At 38.6% G+C, this 15,115-nt stretch overlaps 1 protein-coding gene across 2 annotated transcripts in view; it reads right to left on the bottom strand.

Annotated features, from left to right (window-relative positions):
- jar (Myosin heavy chain 95F jaguar) overlaps positions 1-15,115 on the bottom strand; it is a 633,758-nt gene that overhangs the window by 338,414 nt on the left and 280,229 nt on the right. The window lies entirely within an intron of this gene.

Below are 15,115 nucleotides of genomic sequence, written 5' to 3'. Positions count from 1 at the left end.
GCATCCCTGCATTTAGGATTCTATTAGATACTGTAGTATTGACAATTAATTAATTAAATTTATTGATATATTAATTTAAAATATCATTCCCCAGACTACAGCAGAAAAGCAATGGGCAAAAAGTGGCAGGAGTGCTTTGACTCGGGGGAGAACTGAGGGGGGCGATTCTCAAACGCATTACAACCTAAAAAAATGTGCAACTTGTGAAATGTTTGCCGAACTCTCTGGAACAGAACATGATCTAGCCAAGGAGGATGTCTTTGTGTGTGCCAGGTGCAGAGAGTGTCTAGAAATTAGGCATCCACTCAGTGTTCTACTGGGCGTCTATGAGAGCTTGAGGTGTACGGTACATGCCCTCGAAGAAATAAATATTAGGGGCCTGTCAAGCTCTCAGCTGCCCAACTGAACACCAGAGCTCACTCCTGGGCATCAGGCAACACAGTGGCAATCTCCAAGGCAGAATGCACTGGTCAAACAGGAGTTAGTTATCATTGATGACTCTATTGTCTGGGAGACGGGGAATATATTGTGTAAAAAGGAAAGGATAGATGGAACAGGAACAGGGTATATCTGCAAGGGGCAAAAGTTGATGACGTTGTAAAGCATATATCATCTTTTAAGGGCAGAAAGGGTGAGATTGTTGTACACTTGGCAACAATGACATTACGAGTAGGAGATCTGCAGATTTACTTAACAAGCACAGGTTAATGTTGCAAAAAAGTCGTGAGTTACGGATAAATTTGAAAGTGTCTGCAATTCTGCTAACACATGATAGAAGGGAGTACATGATGACAGTCTTGTCAATCAATTCGGCCCTGGAGGAAATGTGTAAGGCTCAAGGGGTAGAATTTTTTTCAGCCTGGTCTGTGCTTGTTAACAGGAGAGACTGCTTCTACAGGGATGGGATACACTTAAATAAAAAGGGTGCAAGAATATTTGCTGATGCTATCGAGGCAGTGTTAGGTGGGTTGGAAAACTGCTAGCTTGGGGGGATTCACAGACTAAAAGGTTAAAAGTAGCCGCAGGCAGAGGTGTAGGTGATTTTTGCACTACTTCTATTAGAATAAGCAGCAGCCTGGAGCAAGGGGTGTTGGGGTTTCAGGGACTGATGGCAGTCATCGTAAAACAGGTGGGTATATGGGATGTGTTAGGGTAACTAATAATAAGAATAGGTACATGTATACTTGCATGTATACCAATGCTAGAAGTATAGAAAATAAATTTGATGAATTTAAAGTGTTGGTCAAGACATCAAAGGCGGATATTGTTGGGATAACAGAGACATGCTGTCACACAGATATAACCGAATACAGAACTGGAATTTGGGGAGTACAATGTGTACAGAAAGGATACACAGGATAGGAAATGAGGAGGTGTATGCTGTTAATTAAGAAAAACATAAAATCAAAAGAAGTGCATCCAGTTGATACAGATGAACAGTGCACTGTCGAGAAAGTTTGGTGTGACATAAGTGATTTTGGTGTCGCATAAGTGTGACATGTACGGAGTGCGAGGAAATAAGGTGCCAACTCGGCATTATTATGGGCTTATATGAGAGCTTGAAGGACAGGGTGGATGTCCTCGAAGGATTTAAATTGAGGGCCCATCAAGCTCTCAGCTGCTCACATCAATGCCACAGCTTGCACTTGAACATCACGCAACACAGTGGCAATCCCCAAGACAGAATACGCAGTCCCAAAGGAACTAGTTGTTGTAGGTGACTCTATTGTCATGGAAATGAAGAAGATATTGTTAAAAAAGGATAGATGGAACAGGACCAGGGTATGTCTGCCAGGGGCAAAGGTTGATGACGTTATAGGGCAATCATCCTTTAAGGGCACAAAGGGTGATGACGTTGTAGGGCAGATATCATCCTTTATGCGCACAAATATTGTTGTACACGTTGGCACTAATAATATTAAGAGTAGGAGACCGGCAGAATTTCTTAACAAGTACAAGACAATGCTGAAAAAAAGCTGTGAGTTAGGATTGAATTTGAAAGTATCTGCAATTCTGCCCAGACACGATAGTAGGGAGTATATGATGAGAACCTTGTCGATCAATTCGGTCCAGGAGAGACTGTGCAAAGCTTAAGGGGTAGAATTTTTCTCAGCCTGGTCTGTGCTTGTTAACAGGAGAGACTGCTTCTACAGGAATGGGATATACTTAAATTGAAAGAGTGCAAGAATATTTACTGATGCTATTGAGGCAGTGTTAGGTGGGTCGGAAAACTGCTAGCTTGGAGGGATACACGGACTAACAGATTAACAGCAGAAGCTGCCAGAGGTAAAAGTGATTCTTGCACTACTTCTATTGAAAGGCAATTGAGCAGCAGCCTGGAAAGCAAGGTAAAGGGAATTTCCAGGACTGCTGGGAGTCATAGTGGAACAAGTAAATACATGTGCTATGTTAGGGTAACTAAGAGTAAAAACAGACGCATGTATACTTGCATGTACACCAATGCTAGGAGTATAGATAATAAATTCGATGAGCTTGAAGTGCTAGTCAAGACATCAAAGGCAGATATTGTTGGGATATCAGAGACATGGTATCACACAGACATAAGCAGTGCAGAACTGGAATTTGGGGAGAACAATGTGTACAGAAAGGATAGAAAGGACAGGAAGGGAGGAGGGGTTATACTCTTAGTTAAGAAACACATAAAATCTAAGGAAGTGCATCCAATTCATGTGGGTGGACAATGCAATGTCGAGTCTGTTTGGTGTGACATAAGCACCGGGAAAGGAAAAATGAGAGTAGGTGTCTGTTATACGCCTAATGAATCTGATGAGTATAATGAGCAGTCGGGTAGACAAACAGAGTGGGTCAGTAAATTAGAGTGTCTTATAATGGGGGATTTTAATTTACTGGATGTTGGCTGGAATTTGTGGGTTGGTCGCTCACACATTAGAAAGGCTTTTGTGGATTTATTGAATGATTGTTTTCTACAGCAGCATGTTCGTGAGGGAACTAGAGGGAGCAATACTCTTGATCTGATTATCAGTAGTGATTCTTCATGTATCAAAAATCTGCAGATAAAGGAACCACTAGGTGGCAGTAATCACAGTCTGCTGAAGTGGGATTTACTCAAAGAGGTAACTACCATCATGGGGAAAGGGAAGGGTTTTTGCTTTCATAAAGGTGACTACGGTGGTCTGAGACAGTATTTAAATTCTATATGGTGGAAGCAACTGATGATGTTACCAAGAGAAAATTCAAAATGGGAAGCATTCAAGGAATTAATCTTGGAAGCTACTAAGTTTTTCATACCAACAAAAAAAATATTGTTCAAGATTTAGGCCTAATGGATGTCAGATGAACTAATTAGACATGTGACAGAGAAGAAAAATGGATTGAATACGTATAAATTAACATGTGACACAGAAACCTATGATAGATATAAGCTGGTCTGTAACCAGTTACAAAGGAGGTTAGGCAAGTGATGGCAGATATCGAGAAATCTTTGGCAAAGAATGCAAAGGAAAACAGCAAAGAGTTCTTTACTTATGTAAATTCTAAAAGGAAGGGGATGTATCAGATTGGTCCACTTGATATCGATGGTTCAACTGTTGATGATCCTGCTCAGGTAGCTAACAAACTAAATGAATATTTTGCATCGACATTCACACGTGAGTTCAGCGAGGGAAATGCCAGAAGTGTACTCAATTCTGGCAGTAAGCTAGATAACCTTGTAATAACTGAGAGTAAAGTGGAGGAGAAATTGTTGAAGATAAACACAAGAAAGGCACCTGGACTGCATGGATTCTATCGAGTTATATTTAAGGAGGCAGCAAAGGTAGTGAGCAAACAATTAGCCATAATTATGAGAGCTTCCCTGCACTCGGAGAGGTACCAATGGACTGGAGATGTGCAAATGTGATCCGAATCCACAAAGGAGGATGAAAGGGGGAGACAGGTAATTACAGACCTGTTAGTTTAACTTCTGTTTCAGGGAAATTAATGGAGGCACTGGTTAAAGAAGCATTGCAGGATCATCTAGACAAGACTTCAGTTATAACTTGGACAAAGCATGGGTTTGTTAAGGGAAAGTCTTGTGTGACTAATTTGATTGGATATTATGATGTAGTCGCAAAGAAACTGGATGCAAAGAATAACTTTGATATCATATATTTATCAAAATATGAAATTTTGAGAGAAATTAAGAAAAACATGAAATCAAAAGAAGTGCATCCAGTTGACATAGATGAACAGTGTACTGTTGAGTCAGTTTGGTGTGACATAAGCACTGCGAAAGCAAAAATAAGAGTAGGAGTGTGTTATAGGCCTAATGACTCAAATGAGTACAATGAACAATTGAACAGAGAAATAGAGTGGGCTAATAAATCAGAATGTCTTATAATGGGGGCTTTTAACTTCCCAGATATTGACTGGAACTTGTGGATTGGTCACTCACACACACACACAATAAGACTTTTGTGGATTTATTGGATGATTGTTTTCTGCAGCAGCATGTTCGAGAAGCAATTATTTTAGGAATACCATATAGAATTAAATTATGAAATACCGTATAGAATTTAAATACTGTCTCAGACCACCGTAGTTACCTTTGGCAAATCTTTGGCAAAGGATGCTAAGAAAAACAGCTAGGATTTCTTTACTTATATAAACTCTAAACCCTTAGCCATAATTATGAGAGCATCCTTGGACTCACGGGACATGCCCACGGACTGGAGATGTGCAAATGTATCCCCAATTCACAAAGGGGGATCGAAGGGTAACACGAGTAATTATGGACCAGTTAGTTTAACTTCTGTTCCAGGTAAAATAATCGAGTCACTGGTTAAATATGCATTGCAGGATCATCTAGACAAGACTGCAGCAATAATTCAGACACAGCATGGGTTTGTTAAGGGAAAGTCTTGTCTGACAAATCTGACAGGATATTATAATGTGGTTACAAACGAACTGGATGCAAAAAATAATTTTGATATCATATATTTGGATTTCAGGAAAGCTTTTGACACTGTTGCGCATGGAAGACTATTGTACAAATTGGAGCAGAATGGTATTAAGGGTAAGTTGCTACAATGGATAAAAGGATGGTTGAGTGGGAGAAGACAGAGGGTGGTAATCAATGGATGCTGCTCTTTGTGGACTAATGTTATTAGTGGAGTCCCACAGGGTTAGGTGTTGGGTCCACTGTTGTTTTGTATATTTATCAATGATATTGATGAAGGTATATCAGGCTTAGTGTCAAAGTTTGCAGATGATACAAAGGTTGGCAGGGTTGTTAATGGCAGTAATGGCAGTGTGCTACTGCAACAGGATCAGGAAAAATTTGGGCAGATGGGCTAAGAAGTGGCAACTGAAGTTTAACCTTGACAAATGCAAAGTACTGCATATGGGTAGAAGTAATCCCAGAGAAATGTATCAACTGTGTGGTATTACACTTAAGGTGGTAGAAAATAAAAAAGACCTGGTAGTAATTGTGCAATCATATATGAAGTTTTCTGAGCAATGTAGACAGGCTGGCAGGGCAGGTCATGGGGTTTTGTGAATGATATATAGGAATTTTGCTAGCAGGAAAAAGGAGGTGATTGTTCCTCTGTATAAGGCAATGGTCAGGCCACACCGTGAGTACTGCGTACAGGTCTGGAGGCCTCATTTTAGGAAGGATGTAGATTTACTTGAGCGTGTACAGAGAAGGGCAACAAGATTGGTGAGGGGAATGAAGGGATCCTCTTACCAAGAGAGGCTTAAGTTCTGCAAATTGAAGCACCTGGAGACGAGGCACCTGCACAGTGATCTGATTGAAGTGTATAAGGCCTTGAATGGGTTGAGCGTGCTGAATTCTGATGGGATCCTTCCACTTGTTTCAGATTATGAACCTAAGAGGGCATAAATTCAAATTAAGAAAAGGCAGATGTAGAATAGATGTGCGGAAATTTGTCTTTAGCCAGCGGGTGGTTAATTGCTGGAACAAATTTCCATCTGTCGTGGAAGTTGATAGGTTAAATAAATTTTAAGGAGGAACTGGACAGGCATTTGGAGGAAATGGTGTGTTTTTTTTTTTTGCTGATGCTGCATAAGCTCATACACTTGCTTTCTTGCATCACATGCCACTACTACTACTATTTGGATCTTAGAAAAGCCTTTGATACTGTTGCACTTGGAAGACTGCTGCACAAATTGGAGCAATGTGGCATTGAAGGCAAATTGCTGCTATGGATAAATGGATGGTTGAGTGGGAGAAGACAGAGTGGTAATCAATGGACACTGCTCTTCGTGGACTAATATTATTAGTGGAGTCCCTCAGGGTTCAGTGTTGGGTCCATTGTTGTTTTCGGTATTTATAAATGATATTGATGGTATATCAGGCTTAATATCCAAATTTGCAGACGATACGAAAGTTGGCAGGGTTGTTAATCACACTAATGACAGTACACTGCTGCAACAGGATCTAGAAAAGTTGAGCAGATGGGCTCTGAGAGGTGGCAAATGAAGTTTAATATTGACAAATGTAAAGTACTACATATGAGAAGCAGTAATCCCAGAGTAACGTATCAACTCTTTGGTACAACACTGACAGTGGTATAGAAAGAAAAGGACCTGGGGGTAATTGTGCAGGCAGATGTGAAGTTTTCTGAGCAGTGCAGACGGTCTGCAAGAGTATCTCATGGTGCCTTGTCAATGATATACAGGAATTTTTCTAGCAGAGATAAGGAGGTGATTATCAGACCACACCTTAAGTACAGTATACAGGTCTGGAGGCCTCATTTTAAGAAAGATGTAGAGCTGTTGGAACGAATACAGAAAAGGGCAACAAAATTAGTGAATGGAACACAGGGTTGCTCTTATGAAGCAAGGCTTAAGTTTTGCAAATTACAGTGTCTGGAGACTAGGCACCTGTGAGGCGATCTGATTGAGGTGTATAAAGCCTTGAATGGTTTGAGCATGCTCAATACTGATGGGATTTTTCCTCTTGCTCAGAATCGCCTGAGAGGGTATAAATTCAAATTGAGGAAAGACAGTTGTAGGATAAATGTGCAGAAGTTTGCCTTTAGCCAGCGGGTGGTTGATTGCTGGAACAAACTTCCATCTGTCGTAGAAGTTGATAGCTTAAATAGATACAAGGCAGAACTTGTCAAACATTTGGAGCGAGTGGATGGGTGAAATAAGGGTTTTTTTTTTTTTTTTTTTTTTTTTGCTGATGCTATATAAGCTTGCTTCCTTGCATCATGTGCCTTTGCTAATGCTAATTACATGAATAAAGGTAAAATTATATTCAACAACCTATCAGGTATTAATGCCATGGAAAATTACAGTATAACATACAAACATTTGATTTTCATAGTCTGTTCACTAGTATTGATCTCAGTAACCTAGAATTGGTCCTTATTAAACTCTACATAGAAAACATACAGACCATGACAACATACTACCTTATTCAGTCTGTGTATTTTCCACAGTGTATACAATGGGTTCAAGTTAAAGGCTATGGAGAGTTCTGCAATATGTTCAATAGCTAACTTATATTCCATCAAACACACCCATTTCTGGATGACTTACTACACTTTAGGTTCATGAATGATTTGTGTGTTCTTACTTGTCAACATTTCATTCCAAATTTCAGCAGCCTATATCCAAAAGAACTTATTCTTGAAAACACTAGCACATCTGATAACATTGCTACCTGGATTTAAAAATTTAAATCTCCACCACTGCAAAAAAAGATATAAATGTGTATAATAAAAGACATGTATTTAGTTTCAATGTGGTCAGCCTTAATCACTGGCAATCCAATATCTTCAAATCTGTATATGTGAATATCATTTCTGTCTCAGTTTCTCAGGATCTTCCATCTGCATGAAAAGCTCTACATATATATCTAATATTGAGGCTCTGTATAACAAACTGGATTCTAATAATATCCCAATCCCATATTTAAATTATCACTTTAAAAGATCCATAAATATTATAAAATTAAAAAACTTCTACCTGAATCTATAACTCTAAGTTATTGGTTAAATTCAGATAAAGTCCTCTAACTATGTATATATTGTATGTATATTTGTAAAAGAATAAGAGAAGTTTACCTCAATATGATACATAAAACACTTCCGTATGATAAGCTCCAGAAATTAAAACGAAAACAATTAAAAATTGAAAATCTTACATTACAGTAAGAAATAGCTTTGGTTCATAATATCATATGTAGTATACACTATGCTATCTTGGTGTATTATAGTATTATAGTCTGAAAATCCCATGCTCCAAGGTTAGCAACCTACAGTGCATGTATTTCAATTAATCTCACTTTGTTTTGTTCATTTTTTCATATGGAATTTCATTCATTATTTACTGTTCCAAGTATTTTCCACATATCAGCATTCCACATATCAGTCATTTGAGTATTACTTCATAATAGCCAAACATTTGCTGTCCATGTCTTATTATTTAATTAAGTTTCATTTTGTTTTATTAAGTTATATTAAATTCAAACAGCTGATATACTCGCATTGTCTTTGTTTTATGTTTCATTAACTTCTATTTTGTACATGTTGGTTTATGTTTTATTAACTTCTATTTTGTATATATTTGTATATTTAATTTTTTTGTTCAATACAATCCCTCCACTTAAGATAATGCTTAGGAAAGGGCAAGAAATCCCAGGCTTACCTGAGCATTACATCTTATACCTTAGCCCCCACTTTTAACTATACTATACTCTTTATTAGTTTATTAGACTTGAGGACAGAAGAAAAACTATTTCTAAGATACTGCTATATCTTTGCATTTATGGGATTCAGGTTCTTTCTTTCCTACTCCATTAGCCATTTGCATTACTTCATTATTGCTATGTTTCATTATGCCTGAATTTAATATTTCACAAATTGGACTATATTCTCACAAAATAATACACATTTTATGGCAATACAGAGGTCGCCACTTTATAAGCTTTCAGTTTTCACAAGCATTTGCATGGAAATCACTTACGATGGATCCACTCTTCCTTTTCTCTTTGCTCTATAGTAAGGTACACATATGGTTATTTGTTTGAACATGATAAGTCAGCTTATAGCTTTTGATTTTTAACTTTGGATTTTATCTCATTCATTCTCTGTCAGCTCAATGATAATCAATGTGCACTATGCATATATTTTATAATATATATATATATATAAAAACTTTTAATAAAATTAAAAAATCTTATACTACTACTTATATCATTAGGCCCTATTAATATATTGGTAACACTATACTGCGTATTGATTAACAGTAACAGAGAACCCCTTATTGTTGTTTTTCCTTTCAATCTGGATGGCTGATACCTGAAAAAGTCATTCAGATTGTAGGTATACAATGATAAATTTTGTATATTATCTAGTGTATATATATTCTTTAACAAACTAACATAGATTTAACTAGGTATGTCTATCAGTTATTCATTATTCTTTGTCAATACTAATAGATGTAATCAAACATAAGATACTACATATTACATTAAAGTTTTGGTGTCATGTACATACTGCCCATAATTCCATATAGCAAAGTTAATAACTAACACCATACTATCTACAACTGTATCTATCTCTATATACTTTATATATACATTGAGTGGGCAGAAATCATGGGATACCAGGTTCCAATGTGTGCCAGTTGAACATACCCCAGACCATTATTGACCAACTACTTGCCGGAACAGTTCCTTGTTGACATGAGGGATGCATCGCTTTGTGTGGTTTCCGCCAGATATGTACCCTCCTGCCCGCTTGAAATAACTGTAAACGGGACTCATTGAACCAGGAGACCTGTCTCCAATCATCCAAGGTCCAGTGCCGATGTTCTTTCGGCCAATTGAGACGTAGAGTCCTTGTTTGTTATTTGTTATTTGGTTTTTAGGAGCATTAGCAACTAAGGCCATATTGCTCCGGGATATGCGGTGGTCATTCCCTGACCTTTCCGCATCCTCCGTATTTGGTGGTGACGGGCTCGAACCCCGGTTTAATCAAGAAGCGTGTGCTACGCATTGCTGCTCCTTCCCACATGGCTACCGAGGCGCCTACGTAGAGTCCTGTGTCATGGTTTTAGTAATGGAACTCTGGTGGGTTGGCGGTTCCCGTAACCTATTGTGGCTAATGATCGCCTGATGGTCTTGGTGGAGATGTTTCTGGCACCACCCTCATCGAAGTCAGTGATGATTTGTGCCACTGTCACTCTCTGGTTGGCTGAAACAATGCGATACAGATGTCGATGGGCACATTCGTCCACCACCTTTCTCTGCCCACAGCATTGTCTGCAATGAGATGTTATTCTGGAAATGACATATTCCTGATATACTCTTGATACTGTTGAATGGGGATAGTGCAATTTCTGTACCACCTCCACGACAGAGACCATGAGCCAGGCACCCACTATATCCCTCTTTCAAAGTCTGTTAACTCATGAAATTTATCCATACTGACATCGAATTACCGTCTGTGTGAATGCAGTGTACTCACCTGCCAAGCGGTGGGTTCATCCACTAGCGAGAGGAGTGACAGCACTGCATTGTCCAGGAACCAGGTATCTCATGAATTCTGTCCTTTCAGTGTATATATACGTTCATCCACCACCTTTCTCTGCCCACAGCACTATCCACAATGAGATGTTTTTCCGGAAGTGGCATATTCACGATACATTCTTGATACTCTTGAATGGGATAGTGCAATTTTTGTACCACCTCCACGATAGTGACCCATGCCTCGGCCGCCCACTATAACCCTCTTTCAAAATCAGTTAACTCACAACGTTTATCCATACTGACATCGAATTACCATCTAGTGAATGCAGTGTACTTATATATCTGCCAAGCGGTGGGTTCGTCCACTAGCGAGAGGGGCAACAGCGTAGCATTGCCCAGGAATCAGGTATACCATTAATTCTGTCCTTTCAGCGTATATATACATGCATAAAAAAAGGCTTCAAAGATTAGTCTCATTCCAGCAAAAAAAGAAAAAATATCTATTTATATGTGGGCTGTAAAAGTGTGTATACATTTTTTTGAGACATTCTGTATATACAGCAATACCTTGCACAGTGCGCTTCAATCAATATGGGATTCACTATGGTGCGGTTTATAAACTGTGACTGCAATACGGTCATATAAGGCTGACATTTTTCTAAAATTTTCTAGAATGATCTCCACAAATTTGCATCACTTGCTTATTCTAGATCTTTCTGCAAGCTTATACAATGCGCCCATCATAGTCGCCTTTGCTTTCGTAAAGGCGACTATGATGGGCTGAGACAGTATTTAAATTCTATACAGTGGGACCAACTGATGATGTTACCAACAGCAAATTCAAAATGGGAAGCATTCAAGGAACTAATCTTGGAAGCTACCAAGCTTTACATACCAATCAAGAAATATTGTTCAAGGTTCAGGCCTAAATGGTTGTCAGATGAACTAATGAGACATGGCAGAGAAGAAAAATGCATGGGATACATACAAATTAATGGGTGACATGGAAGCCTATGATAGATATAAGTTGGTCTGTAACCAAGTCACAAAGGAGATTAGGCAGGCAAAGGCAGATTATGAGAAATCCTTGGCAAAGGATGCAAAGAAAAACAGAAAAGAGTTCATTACCTATTTAAACTCAAGAAGGAAAGGGATGAATCAGATTGGTCCACTGGATGTTGATGGTTCAACAGTTGAGGATCCTGCTCAGGTGGCTAACAATCTAAACAAGTATTTTGCATCTACATTCTCACATGAGGAGTTATTCAGGAAGGGGAATGTCGTAGGTGAAGTAAACATTGGCAGTGAGCTAGATGATTTTCTAATAACTGGGAGGAAAGTGGAGGAGAAATTGTTGAGGATAAACATAAAAAAGGCACCCGGGGTGGATGGGATCTATCCAGTTATATTAAAGGAGGCAGCAAAGGAAGTAAGCAAACCCCTGGCCATAATTATGAGAGTTCTTTGGACTCAGGGGAGGTACCCATAGACTGGAGATGTGCAAATGTAACCCCAATTCACACAAAGGAGGATCAAAGGCTGACACAAGTAATTATAGACCTGTTAGTTTAACTTCGGTTCCAGGAAAATTAATGGAGGCACTGGTTAAAGAAGCACTGCAGGATCATCTGGACAAGAATTCAGTTATAGCTCAGACACAGCATGGTTTTGTTAAGGGCAGGTCTTGTCTGACCAATTTGATTGGATACTATGATGTAGTCACAAAAGAACTGGATGCAGGGAATAACTTTGATATTATATATTTGGATCTTAGAAAGGCTTTTGATACTGTTGCGCATGGAAGACTGCTGCACAAATTGGAGCAGTGTGGCATTGGAGGCAAATTGCTGCTATGGATAAAGGGATGGTTGAGTGGCAGAAGACAGAGAGTGGTAATCAATGGACACTGCTCAACGTGGACTAATGTTATTAGTGGAGTTCCTCAGGGTTCAGTGTTGGGTCCATTGTTGTTTTCTGTATTTATAAATGATATAGATGATGGTATATCAAGCTTAATGTCCAAGTTTGCAGACGATACAAAGGTTGGCAGGGTTGTTAAGGACACTACTGATGCTATGCTGCCGCAACAGGATCTGGAAAGGTTGAGCAGATGGGCTGAGAGGTGGCAAATGAAGTTTAACATTGACAAATGTAAAGTACTACATATGGGAAACAGTAACCCCAGATCAACGTATCAACTCTGTGGTACTATGCTGACAGTGGTAGAGAATGAAAAGGACCTGGGGGTAATTGTGCAGGCAGATATGAAGTTCTCTGAGCAGTGCAGACGAGCTGCAAGAGTAGCTCATGGTGTCTTGTCAATAATATACAGGAATTTTTCTAGCAGGGATAGGGATGTGATTATTCCCTTGTATAAGGCATTGGTCAGGCCACACCTTGAGTACTGTATACAGGTCTGGAGGCCTCATTTCAAGAAGGATGTAGAGCTGCTGGAACGAGTACAGAGAAGGGCAACAAGATTAGTGAATGGAACAAAGGGTTGCTCTTACGAAGAAAGGCTTAAGTTTTGCAAATTACAGAGTCTGGAGACTAGGCATCGGCGAGGTGATCTGATATAGGTGTATAAGGCTTTGAATGGCTTGAGCATGCTCAATGCCGATGGGATTCTTCCTCTTTCTCAGAATAATCACCTGAGAGGGCATAAATTCAAATTGAGGAAGGACGGATGTCGGATAGATGTGCAAAAATTTGCCTTTAGCCAGCGGGCAGTTGGTTTGTGGAATAGACTTCCATCACTTGTTGTTGAAGTTGATAGCCTAAACAAATTTAATGCTCAGCTGGACAGGTATTTTGAACGAACGGAGGGGTGAAATGGGAGTAGTGGTTGTGCTTTTTTTTTTTTTGGCTGATGCTGAATAAGCTTGCTTTCTTGCATCATATGCCTCTACTAATGCTAATGCTAATGCTAAATGCTAAAATGCACATGTGCATACATACTACTGTATATATAAGTATTGGCATCATTTACTTCCAGCGGTAGTCTAATCAGCTGCTTCTTCTTAAGCACAGGTGTATCCTTTTGTGATTTTTTTCTTCAGTGATCCCTTTATTATGAGTGAAAAATGAAAGTGTGTTGATACCAAGCCAAAGTAATGTAAATGGCTGAAATTAGAAGAGAAACTCGAAAATATCAAATTCCATGAAGAAGGCACTTTGTTTGCCAAACTCACATGAGACAAAGGAATAAATGAATCATCTATAAGAAGAATTGTAAGAGAAAAGAATCAGTACAAGAGTATGGAATAACTACCAACTCTTTTGCCACAAAAACAATCATAAAGAAAAGACCTCTAATAGTAAATATGGAAAGTCTGCTATAGATACGGATAGAAGATTGCAATCAGAAGTGAATCCCATTAAGTCAAATGGAAATTCAAAAACAAAAGCTACGAGTTTTTCTATGCACTTAAAGAAAAGGTAATGGAAGAAAATTACAGAGAAGGGGCAACTGATGAAACATTTTCAGTAAGTCGTGGTTGGTTCTTTTGTTTTAAAAAAAATGCTTGGGGATTCATAATATCTGTATTGTAGGCGAAAGTGCAAGTGCAGACAAAGACGCTGCCGAAACATTTCCTAAAGAATTTATGGAAATTATTGAAAAAGGTGGATACAAAGATAACCAAATTTTAATGTTGATGAAACGGGCTTGCTTTTGAAAAAAATCTCCTCTAAAACTTTTCTATCAGAAAATGAAGAAATTCAACCAGGTTACAAGGCATCAAAAGATCATCTGAGACTTTTGCTGGGTGGAAATGCATCGCATCTGGAGATTTTAAATTAAAATCCATGCTTGTGTATTGTGCAGAAAACCTACATGCACTTAGAGGTTATGCAAAGAAGACTATATGTAACATAACTTAGAGGTTATGCAAAGAAGACTATATGTAACATAACTTAGAGGTTATGTAAAGAAGACAAAGAAGAATGCCAGTTGTTTGGCATTCAAATAAAAAAGTTTGGGAAACAAAAACTTTGAAGAGTGATTTAAACTTACTTTTGTCCTACAGCCGAATGTTACTGCAAAGAGAACAACATGAATTTTAAAGCTTTGTTGTTATTAGATAATGCACCAGGCCATCCGAATGGACTTTGTGACTTTAATGAAAATGTCAAAATTCATTTTGTTCTACCCAACACAACATCTCTACTGCAACCAATGGATCAAGGTGTCATTCTGAAGTTAAAAGCATATTATTTGAGACAAAATTTTTCTCAAGCAATAAAGGCTACAACCAGAGGAGAAGCACACAATCTTTGGCTGAATTCTGGAAAAATTAAAACATCAGAAATGCTATCATAAACATAAACGAAGCATGGCTCAAAGTTAGTGAGAGTAACATGAGAGCAGTGTGCAAGCAAGTTTTGCCTCATTGCGCAAGTGATCCCTGTGGCTTTGAGTCCGAAATTCAGGATGTTTCTGAAGACGTTGGACACAATCTTGGATTCAAGTCTTTAGAAAAGGCTAAAGTTTGACAGTGCGTCAACACATATTCTCAAGCTCTTGATAATGATACTCTCCTTAACTTAGACCAAGAACGGGCATATGAAGAGGCAGAAAAAAGTCCAGAGTTTAATGAAGGACTAGTAAAGTGCAAGAAAAAGAATTTCCCTTACAAGAACTTTAAAAAA

This window comes from Mastigoproctus giganteus, chromosome 8 (assembly GCF_048544385.1).
Source record: "Mastigoproctus giganteus isolate SK-2022 chromosome 8, ASM4854438v1, whole genome shotgun sequence".
Classification (NCBI taxonomy): domain Eukaryota; kingdom Metazoa; phylum Arthropoda; class Arachnida; order Uropygi; family Thelyphonidae; genus Mastigoproctus; species Mastigoproctus giganteus.
This window is presented reverse-complemented; position numbering and strand designations above follow the sequence as displayed.